Source organism: Protopterus annectens, chromosome 7.part0 (genome assembly GCF_019279795.1).
Source record: "Protopterus annectens isolate FY-2018-M chromosome 7.part0, PAN1.0, whole genome shotgun sequence".
Lineage (NCBI taxonomy): Eukaryota > Metazoa > Chordata > Ceratodontiformes > Protopteridae > Protopterus > Protopterus annectens.
The window spans coordinates 541,914,620-541,931,777 of record NC_056739.1 but is presented as its reverse complement, the minus strand read 5'-3'; positions in this window follow the sequence as shown (position 1 = coordinate 541,931,777).

Genomic DNA, 17,158 nt, shown 5'->3' with positions numbered 1-17,158 from the left:
GGACCGGCCTTCCCATACGTTCTATTTTTAGGTGAATTTAATGACAATATGGGTTGGTAACAGCCAACAGCATTCCAAATTAGTTGTAACAGCATGCAGTAATATTCCCATTAACCCAACACACCAGAGTTCCAACAGTTGAACAGCAAGCATAACACATGCATATATAGAATGACAGTGGACATTCCAACAGCATGCAGGATTGATTTAGGCAACAGGCCACCAAGATTTTGGTGTTTGAACAGGGCACATGCATCAAAGTAAATGCAGATATTTATAAACCAATAGGACATATGTTCCAACAAATGTTTTGAGATTACACATACCCACTGAGGTGTGGAATTGCATTGTTTATGCACATACAGTAGGGTGTAAAAAGATACCTCCATTAACAACTTATATGAACTTATAGTTTACACTACATTCCTATTGACTGCAGGTATATACCCCCTACATGTATTATTACACTAGGCAATGTCCATTACATTGTGAGATGTGTTTTGCTAGTTCCTTATATACCTGACCTGTATCTAATATACAAACTGTCCAGGATGCAGATGTTACTGCTACGTATTTATATATTTTATTTATATTCATATATCTACATATTTGGATGTGTTCAGGTGACATTATTAGTTATATTTTAACAGCCCCCTACATTTCTAGCAGCACACTGACATTTCCGGTGAACACAATAACAAGTTACTCATGTGCCAGATTTACCTATACATGCCAGCCTTGAAACTACAGTTGAGGACTGTATATATGCTTAAGGATACTGGCACCCCCTTCGTCCTCTTTCTATGTGCCTACCCAAGTGTGGGTTGACAGCACTTAATACAACACTACTATTTCTATACTGCAAGAGTACATCAACATTTCGAGGAAAGTGACATGGACACACTACAGGAGTTATACCTTTATTAATTATATTACACACTTTTCTAGTGGCTCTCTCATTTATTTGTTATTACAGTGCATGCAGACATCTTATTCAAGATGTATTATACCTTAATTTATGGTTTACAACACTCTTTTTCATTCTCTCTCTCACTTATTTTATATAACAATACATGCAGAGAAATAATTCAGGACTTATTATACCTTTATTAATGGGTTACAACACTCTTTTGCAGGCTCTCGCACTTATTTTACATAACAGTACATGCAGAGAGGTTATTCAAGCCTTATTATACCTTTATTATTGGGCTACGACCCTTTTTGTCAGGCTCTCTCACTTATTTTATATAACAGTACATGCAGAATAATTACTAACCTGCCTGGTGACGCAGCCTTAGCAGCCTATCTGCATAGGCTTGCTGATTCACAGCACAGACACCTGCAGCTGTGAAGTAAATGAAGTGATATTGAGACATATACCTATCCATACTATCGACTACACTAGCAATTTTTACATACTTTAGTCCATGGCTACCTACACAGTAGAGGGGCATTTTGCATCCCACGGGCCTTTTGTATCCATTGGTTCAGTTGGTCCTGCTTGCATCTCTTCAGGTCTGCTTGGTGGTGTCTAACCTGCTCACCAGTCCGAGGGACGCCTGTGGCACTGGTGAGTTCATATGAACGACGGTTTCAGGCTTCCGCTTTGTATTCTATGCCCTGGAACTGGCCCTGCAGGAGTCTAGCGTCATGATGATGGACGAGGAGCCAAACCATCACTTTTGTCTCCTCAATGCCCCACCGTTGCACTCAGAAGTGAGAGCCCTCTCCGACACCAGCCATTGCTGCCTGCAGATGGGAGCTACAACCAGTTATGGCAAGTATTCACACCTATGGAGCTTAAATATGCCTCATTTCCCGCACTTATATGTGATTGGCCAGATTTGAAAATTCTCAGCTGAGTGCACATGCTTAGCACTGGGTAAACTTTGATTAATATGTGTATGTGTGTTGACAGTCCATGAACATCAAATGCTGTCATGGCTTAGTGGATCAGTACTGTGATTATGGTGCACACTATCCCGGTTTGAGACCTGTCATTGCTTTTTATTTTACTACTGGCCTGACTGGTAGGGGGTGTGGCTGTGTTTAGCCGACTTTGCTCAACTTTGCCCAACGCTGTTCTCGCTGCCCAACATTGCCCGACATTGCGCTGGTTAGCGCGGTAACAGCTTCGCGCAAACATGTTTGGTTTGCGCTAGTTGGCGTGATGTGCAGCTCTGCGCAAAGCTATTGCACTAGTTAAACCAGTGCTTAGCTATGGGCAATTTTTCTTAAATGTGCTTAATACTGGTAAACTGCTTAGCAGTGCTTCACATTGCTTAAGATAGGTTACTTATGCATTCATTAGTATGCATGACCGTTTCACCTTCTTATATATATTTAAAATATTGTTCACTACTACATAGGCCATCTCGATGCATTTTAATAAAATTTAAAAGGTAAATGTCAGGAATTATTTTATGCACAGATTTCCTACAGAAAATGGCAAGGGAGTGGTGGGACTTGAACCGGGAATGCCTCCTCTTTGTGTGAAGGCTCTACCACTAAACTATTGCTATTTGGCTTAATTTGCATATAAGTGGTCTATTATCCTCTTCAATGTCTAAACTGCTAACTGTAGATAAGCAATGGGCACACCCGTGCACACACACACAAATACGGGCAGCTATATCGGGACTAATAAAAAAAATTGTTTTACATTTATTTCATTTGTACAGGGGTTTGGAATGTGGGAAGTGTAGTGTTGGGGGTATACACATTCGAGCAGACTCACACATATCTGCTGACATTTGCAGATTTAGGCACTTGCAGGGGCGTGGATATTTGGACTGCTCGGCAGTCTGACACGCCCCCTGCACACTCCCTGTTAGCCTTGGAGTTGAGTTAGCACACCCTCATGCATATGCATGATGCGCTGACGTCATACTCTTAGACAGCAGTCTTCGAGTAGGACTTAGTTCATCTTACACGGAGGATTACTGAATCCCCCCCACATTGTATAATTTTTGTGTGGAACTTCTCTCTCTCTTTCTCTCTCACTCTCTGGACTTCCACTGAAAAGGTTTTTTTTTTTTTTTTTTTTAACCTGGTTGGAATTTTTCAGGCAACAAATAGAAATAAAAATATATATGTATATTTATTTGGATCTCCTGGAGTTAATTAAAACTTCAGTAGATCGACATCAGAATCACAAACAACCAAATAAAATGTTTTAAATTTATTGCAACCTGCAAGTCTAGACATCTTGTATATTTAGCATAGTGCTTGATACAAAAAATAATTTATGTGGGCAAAACTGATCACACATTAATGGATAGAATGAGGGAACATGTGAGAGACATTAGAACAGAAAACCTTAATATTTCCTTAGCTAAACATGTTACGGAGGCATCGCAGAAACATAATTTTAAGTTTAAAGTTATAGAGACAGTGGATGAGAATGGTAGATTAGGTGATACCTGCAATGCTATGGAAAATAGAGAACTATTCTGGATTTTGCATTTACAAGCATATAAGGAGGGGGGGTTTGAATGATAAAGGTCTATTTACAACCCACATTGAAATGAAGGAGACCACATTTGCGAATATAGTGAAGCTAAATCATGTGATTTCACTTTTCAATGTCATTGGAGATAATTATTCTTTAATTTTAGTATTTGTATGCGCATACATTGATATATTTTATGGCCTGGTGAAGTACAGTTTTCTATATGAAAGCACTTACCGTTTGTAATATAATATTTGTTTTTTATTAAAGTTCTTCTGCTGATACACGTTTGTTTTATTTTCTTTTATGTTATTCGTTTATGTGCTGTTGAATTTTCACATGGTATTTTTTCTTGTTCAACAAAATAAAAATGTTTAAATAACCAATGAGATTGTAAATAAAGAACAAATTCCATGTTATTTAAATATACCAAGTCCAAGATCATACAATGCCATGGCACTCATATCTATAGCCATCTATGTATCTTTCAGTCCCCCGCATTCTCAAAAGCTTGCACGGAGTGCAAGATCAGTGCAGGAGCTCAAGCAGGCAATATGTCTGCCTTGAGAACCAGGAACAGCCTGCAGGGACGTGCACAAGCGCTCCTGCACTAATCTTGCACGGACTAAGCCCTGGTATGCAAATCACCCCATTTGCAGGTGAAATATATGCAAATAAGGTGATTTTGCAATCCAGGAAGCTTGTAACAGTCCGTGCAAGACTAGTTCTATCTGCAGAAATGTACTCGGTTAGTAACTGAGTGCATTTCTGCAAAATCCAAAATGGAACTATGACAGCTCCAAATAAAGGCTGCATATCATTGAGGAAGCATGCCAATGGCCAAGTATATGGCCAATGGCATTGCAAACAATAGAAAAAATAAAAAAATCAACTTTATTTTTTTAGCCGATTTTGGCTGTTTAAGCATAGGGCAGCAGCCCGCAAATGGGATCAGGGGGGAAAATAATAAAATAAACCTAAAATAAGCATTCTAACTATAATCAGTATTCTGCCAGTATTCTGCCATGCAAGTCATTGGCAGGCAGAAGACAACCTGACCAGTGAGTAGTGGTTGCTAAGGGGGGATGCTCAGTGTGACACATGTAACTATGCATTAGCAGGCAATCCTATGCAAATGAGAGGAAGGTTAGTGAATTCCGGTTTTCCCCAGCATGTGAGTCAGGTCCCAACAGTGTAAGAGTATGAATAGCTGTGTGCAAGCTTGGGAGTTAGGTGACATCAAGGGTGTGTGTCAGGCATACTGTAAGCAGATTGGAGCCCAGTGGCTCGGGTTTGCACCTAGCTTAGCACAGCTAAGCTAGGGGGTGTGTCTAAACCTGCCTAGCAGTCTTTACAAAGCGTAAGTGGGTGTGTGTGCCATGCACCAGTTTTACAGGAAGAAAAAGAGGTTAAATTAGGAAATAGCAGCAGTGTGCACATCTGAGCACTCTGCACGGCGGCATACAGGCTTAAACAGAAGGGCAAAGGGAAGGGAAAACACAGTAGGAAGGTAATAAAGGAGTACTAGCTTAGCTGTCAGGTGAAATGTATCAGAACCAGCCAATTACACAGACAGCAGACCAGCCCAGAACACTACTATAAAATATGCAAACACCTACCTCTGTTTTTCCCACACTCTACAGCACCGGTGTAAATAAGCAGAGAACCTTTAACACTCACAACAGCAAAATGTTAGGGGCTGCGATAACTATCATAGAACTTGTGGAAAAGGCTGAGGGTGGTGAAGATGTGAATGCTGCCGACCAACCCACAGTGAGGTGACGGAGAAGAGTGTACAGACCCAGGGTAACCTATCAAGGGTTACATGAGCTGGAGATTAGTGGAGCACTATAGGGTGGGCAGGGACCTCCTACAGCAAATTGTTTAGTTCTGCTGACCACGCCTGACACACACAACTAACAGGGGAGAACCCATTCCAGTGGATACCAAGGTATGTGTAAGCCTAAGAATACTAACTACAGGTACCTTCCAAATGCCAACTGGGGATATGATGGGGATTTCACAGGCATCAACATCCAGGGTACTCCACCAGGTCCTGGACGCCATGTCAGCACATGTCGGTGAGCATGTATATTTCCCCAACACCCGTGAGGCGTTGGCCAGCAATTTGCGTCTCTTCCACCAAATAGCAGAATACCCTGAGATAGTGGGTGCAATAGACTGCACGCACATATGCATCAAAGCACCACCCAGTGAGTAGGGTAGGGTCTACATCAACTGCAAGGGCTTCCCGTCCATCAACTGCCAGGTCATGTGTGATGCTCAGGGCATAATAATGAATGTGTATGCTGGCTGCCCTGGAAACTATCACGATTCCCACATCTGGCATCTGATGCAGCTGTACCAGAGATTTGCCAATGGGGACATCCCACACAGTCACCTAGTGGGGGATGCTGGATACGCACTGGAACCGTGGCTGATGACACCCATCAGAAATGCACACACACCCGAACAAGAACTCCATAATTAGGCACACACACAAACAAGAATCGTAATAGAGCATGTGTTTGGGATGCTCAAGTCACGGTTCCAGTGCCTGGAAACATCTGGTGGAGCCTTGCAGTACTCACTAGCTACATGTACCCAAATTGTCCTTGTATGTGCCATGCTACACAATATGATCCTGCGGAAACAGCTGCAGCCAGAACAGCACTGGGCAGGGCCACACAGCCCCCCCACCATTGCCAAAGCTTGCACAGGCACAGTGTGATGTGGAGGAGGAACAACTTGAACCTGCCCTAGTAGGCAGAAGGAGGAGTGCCCAGTATGCCCTGGCCTTGGCAAAGAGACAACACATAACACATAAACTGACACGGGAGGGACCCAGGGAATAACACCTCTATTTGACTCTTACATACAGTAAAAGGGATGCCAAACATTACATTATTTGTGCCTAACCATGTGTAGGGAGTGTACTATGTGCATCCAACATAGGCAGCCCTGCAGCACCACCCTAAATACTGGGATACCTACAAGGTAAGTGACTCACACATGCCAGTCAGGGGGGGGGGGGTCACATACCCAACAACAGTCACAGCCAGCAGGACAGGTGTAGACAAACACAAACAAATGATTTACTATGGCCTCTGAATGAGGCCTATGGGTAACCTCCCCTTGCAAGCATACACAGATAGACTACAGCAGGCCAGTCAGTGGGATGTCAGTTGTGAAGGCTAGGAAGTCAGAAACTAATATGTAGGTAATTAAAATCTAAGATCTGTAGTACACTGGTATGCCTCTAGCCAGCATGATAGGTAAGACTACAGACTGAAATGGAGTACCTGACATACCAGTACAGTCCTAGTAAATGTGTACAAGTGTCAGGTGTCCCCCCCACATCCTACATAGATGTATAGGAACAGTCAGGTGTGCCCCCCCAGTCCTGTGTAGAAATGTAGAAATAGTCAGGTGTGCCCTCCCCCCATCCTACATAGAAATATAGTAACAGTCAGGTGTGCCCCCAATCCTGTGTAGAAATGTAGAAATAGTCAGGTGTGCCCCCCATCCTGCATAGAAATATAGTAACAGTCAGGTGTGCCCCCCCCAATCCTGTGTAGAAATGTAGAAATAGTCAGGTGTGCCTCCCCCATCCTACATAGAAATTTAGTAACAGTCAGGTGTGCCCCCCCAAACCTGTGTAGAAATGTAGAAACAGTCAGGTGCCTCCACACTATGCAGAAATGTAGCAACAGTCAATTCCAAATGATTGATGGATACCCTGCAGAGACAGCATGCTAAGTATTGGTGTACAACAGAAAGGTCAGCACCGCAGTACAAACTACCTGGACTTGATCCACACATGCAATACAGACAGCCATACAGGCCATGCTCACACACTTACCAATGTCAGTCAACAACATACTGAAAGGTCATACTGGCCATCCTCACACACTTAAACACATGAAGACCATGTCTGTAAACACCAGTGGACCAGACATATCTGGCAGTTGCAGTTGTTAGTGCAGACACTTGTCACTATGCACCACTCATACTTTGCACACACAGTGGATAGGAATACAAACACAAGAGCAACACTCTATAATAAGCCAAAAGTAAATGGATATAGATGTGTGGAAGAGGGTGACTGTGACATGGAGCCATCCAGGCCTGTCCCACCCAGCACACAGCCAAAGGGCCCCAAACACATGAGGTGCAGATCTCACTCACTGCAGATACTAGCCAACAGTATCTATCAACATTACAGACTATGTAATGCACATTTCAGCTGTGCAACATAACTGTACAAGGAAGTAGTCATCTAGTAGCTGCATGCACGTACCTGTGACATATGACCCCGTGTGTGCCCGCATGTGGCGTGTCAACCCCTAGATGAATGGGTTATGGCCCATGCACACACCACCCTCCCCATAGCCCTACTGTGACAAGCCTGCTGAGGTCATCCAATGTGAAATACACCTTTTGGAGAGTTGTAGCCCAGTAATCTCCATGGTGCATCCCATAACTGTGTACTGCTGTAGTGTGATAAACCAGTTAGGTAAGAGTTCTAACCCCAGACTTGGTGTCTGCATGTGTGTTTTTGTGCGTGTTTGACTGTGTAGAGAGCAATGCTTTTTAGGCTACTCACACTCCTTACAATTCATATACTCAGCTTTGGCAAGGCTGCTGATGTCACCCACCTAGAAATGCACCTCTGGGAAGGTTGCAGCCCAGTGATCTCTGTAGCATGTCCTGTAACTATGTACTGCTGTAGTGTGATAAAGTAGTTAGGTAGGAGTTCTAACCCCAGACTTGGCAACTGTCTGTGTGTGTATTTTTGTGTGCATGTCTGTCTGTCTCTGACTGTGCAGAGAGAAATGCTTTTTAGGGTACTCACACTCCTTACAATTCATATACTCAACTTTGGCAAGGTTGCTGATGTCACCCACCTAGAAATACAACTCTGGGAAGGCTGGCATCCAGTGATCTTCGTAGCGTGTCCTGTAACTGTGTACTGCTGTAGTGTGATAAAGTAGTAGTTAGGTAGGTGTTCTAATCCCAGACATGGCAGGTGTGTGTGTGTGTGTGTGTGTGTGTGTCTGCATAGAGAGCAGTGATTTTTAGGGTACTCACACTCCTTACAATTCATATACTCAACTTTGGCAAGGTTGCTGATGTCACCAACCTAGAAATACACCACTGGGAAGGTTGTAGCTCAGTAATCTCAGTAATGTGCCCTGTAACTGTGTACTCCATGGCCACCCATGGCAGTTCTGGATGTCTTGTGTGTGTTTCAATGTTTGCATATGGAGAAATGCATTATAGGCTAGTCACACTCAGTACATTTCAAATGGCCTACTTTGGCAATCCTGCTGATGTCATTCATTGTGAAATACACCTTTGGGGAAGGAGATCTCTAGTAATCCCCATGGTGTGTCCTATAACAGCTCCATGCTGTAGTGTAATGTAGACCTCTGTTAGGGGTTCTATACCCACACATGTCAGTTGTGGAAGTTTTGTGTGTGTGTCACTGTCTGTGTAGGGTGCAATGCATTTTAGGCTAGTCACTCACAGTACATTTCAAATGCCCAACTTTGGCAATCCTGCTGATGTCATTCATTGTGAAATACACCTTTCGGGAAGGCATTCTCTAGTAATCCCTGTGGTGCATCCTATAACAGCTCCATGTTGTAGCGTGATATAGACCCCTGTTAGGTGTACTATACCCACACATGTCAGTTGTGGATGTTTTGTGTGTGTGTCACTGTCTGTGTAGGGTGCAATGCATTTTAGGCTAGTCACTCACAGTACATTTCAAATGCCCTACTTTGACAATCCTGCTGATGTCATTCATTGTGAAATACACCTTTGGTGAAGGAGTACTCCCGTAATGTCCATGGCGTGTACTATAACTGCGTAGTGCTGTAGTGTAATAAGCTAGTTAGGTAGAGGTTCTACTCCCAGACATGACAGGTGTGTGTGTGTGTGTGTTTGTAACTTGTCTCCTGTTTAGAGGTGTTTGTGAGTATGCGACACCTGCGGCCAATGTGGAGCGGGTTTTGTGTATTTCTTATATGATGGCCCTACTATATATTACAATGTCCACTGCACAGGGATAACAGATGTGAAATAGCTGAGAGGCTGGGATGCAAAGCCATACCCATACATGTGACATCAATGCCAGGCAACCCCAGTTTACCCAGATCACACTCTCAACCCATGTGTCATACACACACACACACACATGCCTAGGCAACAGCCAATATGTGGGTAGTACACTGCATATTGGCCACTGATAGTAACTATGGAGGGATATCAGTGGGCTACAGAGGACATGTCTCCCTGTCCATCTGTCCAATATGAACATACATGCAGATAGTGCACCTCCCCAATGTTCCCCAATGGACACCTGCACCACCTGTGGTGCCATCACATGTGACCCACAACAGACATACCATGCCTGACAACATGTCCTGTATGGACAGATGCCACTGACACCTGGGACTTTTGTTAGCATGCTATCAATGTAGGTTCAGGGTAAACCTGCTGCCCATTACCAGTTACCACCAAAGATGAGCAAGACTAGCACATCTGATGATAATTTGTGTGCTCACAACATGGGCCAGACACCCCAGGTATGGTTCCACATGTTACTGTACATGCATGTGGGAGGTGTGCACATCCCAGACATCGTCCATGTCATGGACTAAGGAACACATACATGGCAAGCGATGCACAGCATTGGCCACACACAATAGTCACCCAAGTGACTGGATGGGGGATATGATACCCACCTGTGTGGGGAAATGCAGAAACTACAGCCCTGAGCCACAATGCAGACCATTGTCATGTGGCCTGATGCCAAGGTATACCCATTGCCTACCCTTGTATAGCCACCACACACCCTTGCAGGTATGCACCCATGCATGTCAGTAGTGGCACCCTGTGTGTTTGTGTGTGTGTTGTATGGTGCATATGTTCACATCCACACTCACTACAACCCCCGTGGGCAAACTGAAGCATGCTGTCTAATGTCAGACACCTCTTCATACCCTTTGCCCATACTACCTCCATATGACCCGTGTGGTGCATGTGATACCTGCATAGTGATGTGTTGTGGCAATCCCATTACTGATGAGTTGTACTCCTGGCCCTGCCAAGTGTGTCGATGTGTGTGTGTCCCTGTGAGAGTGTGGCTGTGTTGACGCTGGCACCTGTTCATGTGGACAGGCATGTGTACATCACCTACCATATAGCTACAGTATCCCTGTTGCAAATGTCACTCACCATCACAGATATGTTCTGAGTGCTCCACAACAAGTAACCCATGTGGTGCGTCCAATAACTGCATAGAACTGTGATAGTACTACATAGTCATCAGGAATTTGATACCCTGTGCTGGTAGGTGTGTGACACAGACATGCTTCAGTTTTACTCACCCACCCCTCCCTGACATATCTTTGCCTCTGTCTGCCTCTCCCATCTCTTTCTGGTGGATGTGGAAAACTATACCTGCTTTGCTTAGGCAGCAGCATGTGTATTGTAAGTGATGCTCATGATCAGCTGATGGCCTCTGCACAAATTGCAGCCCTCCCTAGCTGATGGCATGTGGAACAGCTATGGTAACATTCCCATAGCCAATTGCATGGAAACACACTCCAATATCTAGAAACATCATGGTGGTGTTGGCCCTTTTCATTCACTGTGAGCAGGAACTAGATATGTTGCTTGGTAAACAGCATCTCAGATGGATTGGGGATTTACCTCTAACAACATACATTGTGGAAACAGGTCCACAAACAGGAGGGGAATGAGCCTGACCTGATTACAGACTGTAATTGCTGCTATACTGCATTTGGAGTAATGTTGGTTTAACAGTGTGTGTGTGTGTGTGTGTGTGTGTGTGTGTGTGTGTGTGTGTGTGTGTGTGTGTGTGTGTGTGTGTGTGTGGATATGGCTGTCCTACATGTCTCAATACCTGCCATGTCAGTTCCATGTTTATGAGGAATCCCCATCTGCAGGGTCATCTGCAGACTGGGCAGTGTTGTGCCTTTGGTTTCATGTGTTACCCATGGAACATCTATCTGTGGACTGCAGAAGGTAGTGTGAGGATTGCAGTCTGTAGATGGTGAAAGCTGTGACAGTTACTGACTTCATATCCCTCATAGGACATATGTTGCAACAAACCCCATTACCACAGCAAATGTATGAGATTATCACGGCAACATGTCAATATTGGCCCTGTGTATGTGCTTCTAGCCACACCTTTGTCAACCTTTGTACATATGTTGCGCATGAAGTGGCGCATATGTGCTGTACACTATAATTAGTGTCATCATATCTGATAACAAGCCAATGATATATCAGACTGCTACACATGTTATGTACAGTAGGGGTTATATTTCATGACATAACCTGGACATTCTGTGGATGTTTCTACAGTACTGAGGTCTGTGTACTTATGGTGAATGTCGACAGTGTGTGTATTGTTAATATGTACTTTAGCCTGTGTACAGACTGTGGAATATGTCATTGTTCTAGTTCCCCTCCTATCTGATGTTACATGCTGCTCCACTGTATGGTACTGTACTGGCGTACATGTTTGTAGGGCCATACACACACATGTCCCATACAACAAACAGCCATCAGACCATACTGTGTAGCAGCCCAGTATATGTAGGGTCAGTCTGTGAGTAGCACATATGAGGATGGTGTAGAACAGATAGTCCATATACTGTAATATTATGCTAGCTTACCATATGTGGCTGTGGCTGTGTTCACATTGGTTGTAGTTATGCACTTTTACACAGGTGTATCTTACCCTCTGCTGTGACATGCCTGTTGAGCATGCTATACATACAGGTACATGTGCATTCCCCCATAGGAGATGTAGGCCAGTGTTGAGTCAGTCTGCCTGTAGCCTGTACAGTGCATTGTTACATGCCTAGCAGCTTAGTGTACTTACCCAGTGAGATGTCATGTGCAGATACTTGCCAGATGTACTGCTGCTGGGCCTCCCTTAAAAGTCATGTATGTCAGACAGAGCAGTGGGATGCTTTACAGATGTATGTCAATATCTAGTGGATAGTATGTGGCCATGGCACCCCTGTACCAGTGGTCATTTTGTGTCAGGTCAAACAGGGTTGTGTGAATGCATAACCTATGGTGGCAAATGTATTCCAGTCGTTATGTGTTATACCCATCTACATGGCTGTCTGCATCCATATTGTCAGGCATGGTACACATGTTTTGCACTAAGGGCTTATGTGTATACCTCTGGACTGTACAGAGTGTGTCAGAATTACGAGATATATTGGCCAATATCTCTGCTGCAGTCCACAGGGGCATTACATGCTAGCAGCGGTACTTTACAATGATGTCCTTAGGATGTATATCAGTAGCCAATGGTACACATGTTATAAGCAGATGTGACCTCCAACACGCACCATGTCTGTGAAAACAATCTCAATGACAGTAGCAATAGTCTACTAATATACCTGCTATACATACCTGACATTGCCTTGCACTACGACTTTGGGATTATAGGGGCTGGGGTAGGGCTACACTCCATGTCCAGGACATATGGTGGAAATATATGTAGATATACTTATCCAGATAGCCATATATATATAATTACACATGTGTAGCACTTCCAATTACCACTGTCATGGCAACCACCCACTATAAATCCCTACATCATGTGGGCATAGTCCCTTTACATTTCCTGTGTGATGGACATCCTTCCTGCGTGTGGGCATCAGTGTTACAGAGAGCAGGTAGCAATACCTTTTACAGGAGAACCGGTGCACTCAGGGCAGCTACATATTTGTAGGAGGATCAGGAACTGCAGACAGACTGTGAGTAGAGTTGTGTTATGCTTTGTGTAGTACTGGTGTTACAGAGTGTGCGTGTACATACTAGTTTACCTTGGAATGCAGTCTGTCTGCATAGCTCACAACTGTGGCCAGAGGTATGCCTATCATGTTTTGTCTGTCCGCCACACATGTCCTGTGTCAGATATTACACTGGCAGTGTGTTGAGTGGTTAGTGCTGTCAGTATATGGCTACATTCATTTCTGTTTCTAACCTCAATTCCCTGACTAAGGGTATGTTGCAGACTATCCTGTAACACCAGCAACTTGCTTAGTGTATGGCAACAGTTTTCCACATATGTGCCTGTGTTCCAGCCTCTGTCCTCCAACTACATACCAAGCTTTGCACATATATCATGCTGTTGGGGGTTGTTCTGTAGTGGGCTGTGAGTATATCACACTGCCATTGCTGCCATCAGTCCACTGCTGTTGTTTCCCCCACACATATGGTGGATCTGGGGCCATATATGTGTGGGCATCAACTACACGATACGTGTATGCCCTTATGCACTCCAGAGGCCAGTATATGTAACCGTGGTATATGGCCCTGCATTATTGAGTCAGGGGGCACCATAAATGACTTAGGCTGTTACAAAATGTGGGGGTATCAGGGGTCAGCTGCCTTAAGGTATCTGGATGTACACTACTGTATAGTTCACCTATATTTACATTACTTACATGAATTAAGTTAATGCAAGCCTACTGCCTGCTGGCATCCAGACTGTTCTGTTTGTTGGTGTGCTCATGATGGTGTCAGTTATGCCTTGTTATGTAACAGTTACAACCCATTTGGTCACATGATGTCTTTACCATCTACTGAGATTGTACAGAGTGTAGACAGAGGCTGCTGAACTATACACCTGCATTATATACTGTTGATTGTTTGGTATCCTGTGGCCCCGTCTGTCTTCACTATTGTACAATCTGAAGGGCTTGGCCTGGACAGCAACAGTTGTGAACCTTTCCAGACTATCGTATTAGTGTAATTGCTTCACAGTTGCATTACTCTGTTTATATGGTTGTCAGTGTCTGAACAGCTATATGACATGGCATATAGAACTATAATAGTACACAATTAAAGGTTTTCTATTTCTGCAAACCTGTGTGTGGCCTTTTTCCAGTGACCTCTTTGTGGGTATATGTTGCAGGCAACGATTGTCATTTGTATGGGTGGCCCATACAGTGTCCAGTTGTCCAGGTGTTAACTGTAGGCATAGTGGCTGTTCCATATTGTGTGCGCCTTCTACACATGTATCTTACTGTGCATATATCTGCGTGTGTATGTGTAGTCACATATATATATATATATATATATATATATATATATATATATATATATATATATATATATATATATATATATATATATATATATATATCTGCTTACATATATATAACTATGTCTGTATATACCTACATAGATATATATCTGCGTACACATATGTAACTTGCTGTGTATATGTAGACATATAGGTGTAGACACATATATGTGTCGCTGTAGGCATTTTCATATATATATATGTTCATATATATTAATATATATGTGTATATATATATATATATATATATATATATATATATATATATATATATGGGTTCCCTTTAAATCATCGAATGTTCAGAACATCGAAGTTCTGATCATCGAGACCAGAATATCGATGTTCAGAACATCAAAGGTTTAAAGTGGAAGTGCCAGGTAAGTGAGATTGTGGAATGTTGGGTGTGTATGCAGGGCAGCAAGGTGCCCTGCATGTTGCGTGTGTGCCATTGCAGGTAGGGTATGGGAAATCTCCCATTTAGCGCTACTGCATATAGCAGTAAAAGGGAGATTTCCCTTACCCCACTGTAGTGCAATCTCAGAGTTGGAAGTAGGGTGGGTATGGGGGGCACAGCCCCCCACATGGAGGGTGCAGGGGGGCTTTGCCCCCCTACATAACATAGAGTTTGTAATTTTTTATTTTTTTGACGGTTCATTTTGAATTTTCGATGTTCTGAACATCGATGATCTGGTCTCGATGATCAGAACATCGATGTTCTGAACATTCGATGATTCAAAGTGAATATATATATATATATATATATATATATATATATATATATATATATATATAGATATATATATATATATATATATATATAGATATATATGTTGTATCTGTTTAGATATTAATATAGATACACACACATACATCTAGTTGTTGGTATACATTCTCTGTACTGTTGCATGACTGGACTGGATGATATGTTTCTGAAAATATGGGATTTATTTGTATCTGGCATGGCTTAGTGGTAAATGACTTTGTCTATGGTGTGCAAGTTTGAGCCTTGCAGGAGTTGTTTATTTTATTGCTGGGCAGAACACCACCTGTTGGATACAGAGTGATTAAGGCACGTTTGAGCAGTTGTAAGCGGGTTTGCGCGGGGGTAAGCACTGCCTACACAGGTTAAGCAATATAGATGCTGAGTTTAAGACATTGTAACCGGAAGTCAGCATCCATAATTGTGTTCCTGTGTTGGGATTGCTTGATCTGTGTGTGTGTGTGTTTGTGTGTTGTGTGGTAGAGTGTCCATTAATCCTCAGAGGTACAAGGAGCCACTACAGCAGGGTTGAAGAGACACATGTGGCTCCTGAGCCGCAGGTTGCAGACCCCTGAGTTAGGATGATTGACGACTGTATGTTTATTGCACTTACGAACCATGGGCTCTGTACAGATTGTGGAAGACACCATTGTTGTCTGTCCTGATCTAGCTGATGTTATATGCTGCTCCAGTGTTAAGCTTGTGTATCATATGTGGCTGTGGCTGCACTGACATTGGATGTGGGTATGCATTTTCTTACAGGTGTCTGCTATGCTGTGCTGTGACCTGCATGTCGAGCCCGCTGTAATCGCAGGTACATGTGTATTCCTCCATATAATATGTATTCCAGTGTTGTGCTAGTCTGCCTGTAGTTTGCCCAGTCCTTTGTGACATGCCAAGCAGCCTACTGTAAATACCCAGTGTGCTGTTATGTCCAGTTATTTGTAAGACATACTGCTGCCAGGCCAGCATAACTGTTGTGTATTTCTGACAAAGCAGTGGTATGCTGTTCAGATGTATATCATTACCTACTGGGTAGTATGTGGCCATGTGAACTCAGAACCACCAGGTATTATGTGTCTGGACAGACTGGAGTGTGTGCGTGCATACACTGTGTGGGCATATGTACTCCAGTATTGTTGTGATATACCCAGGTACATGGCTAATAACATCCACATTTGGAGGCGTGGTCCACATGTCTCACATGAAGGGGACATGTGTACACTTCTGGACTGACTACAGAGTGCCAGACTGTCTACATATAGTGGTCATATCCCTGCTGTAGACCACAGGATCATTGCTGTGCTATCAGTGGGACTGTACTATGCTGCCCATAGGATGTCTGTCTGTAGGCAATGGTGCACATGTCTACAGCAGATGTGACCTCCCACACCCAACATGTCTGTTAAGATACCCCTATGACAGTAGCAACAGTCTACATATATACCCGCAATACATCCATGACATTCCCTTGCACTACGGGTTTGGGACTATTGGTACTGAGGTAGGACTCTTCTCCATGTTCTGGACATATGGTAAACATATATGTGTACACATGTATCCACATATCTTTGTAGATATATGCACATATACATATCCACATATATGGACCTATACATATCCACATACATATGTGGAGATATATATGTACATATATATATATATATATATATATATATATATATATATATATATATATATATATATATATATATATATATATATATATATATATATATATATATATATATATACACATATAAACACTCACACATATACATATGCACAGCAATGACTA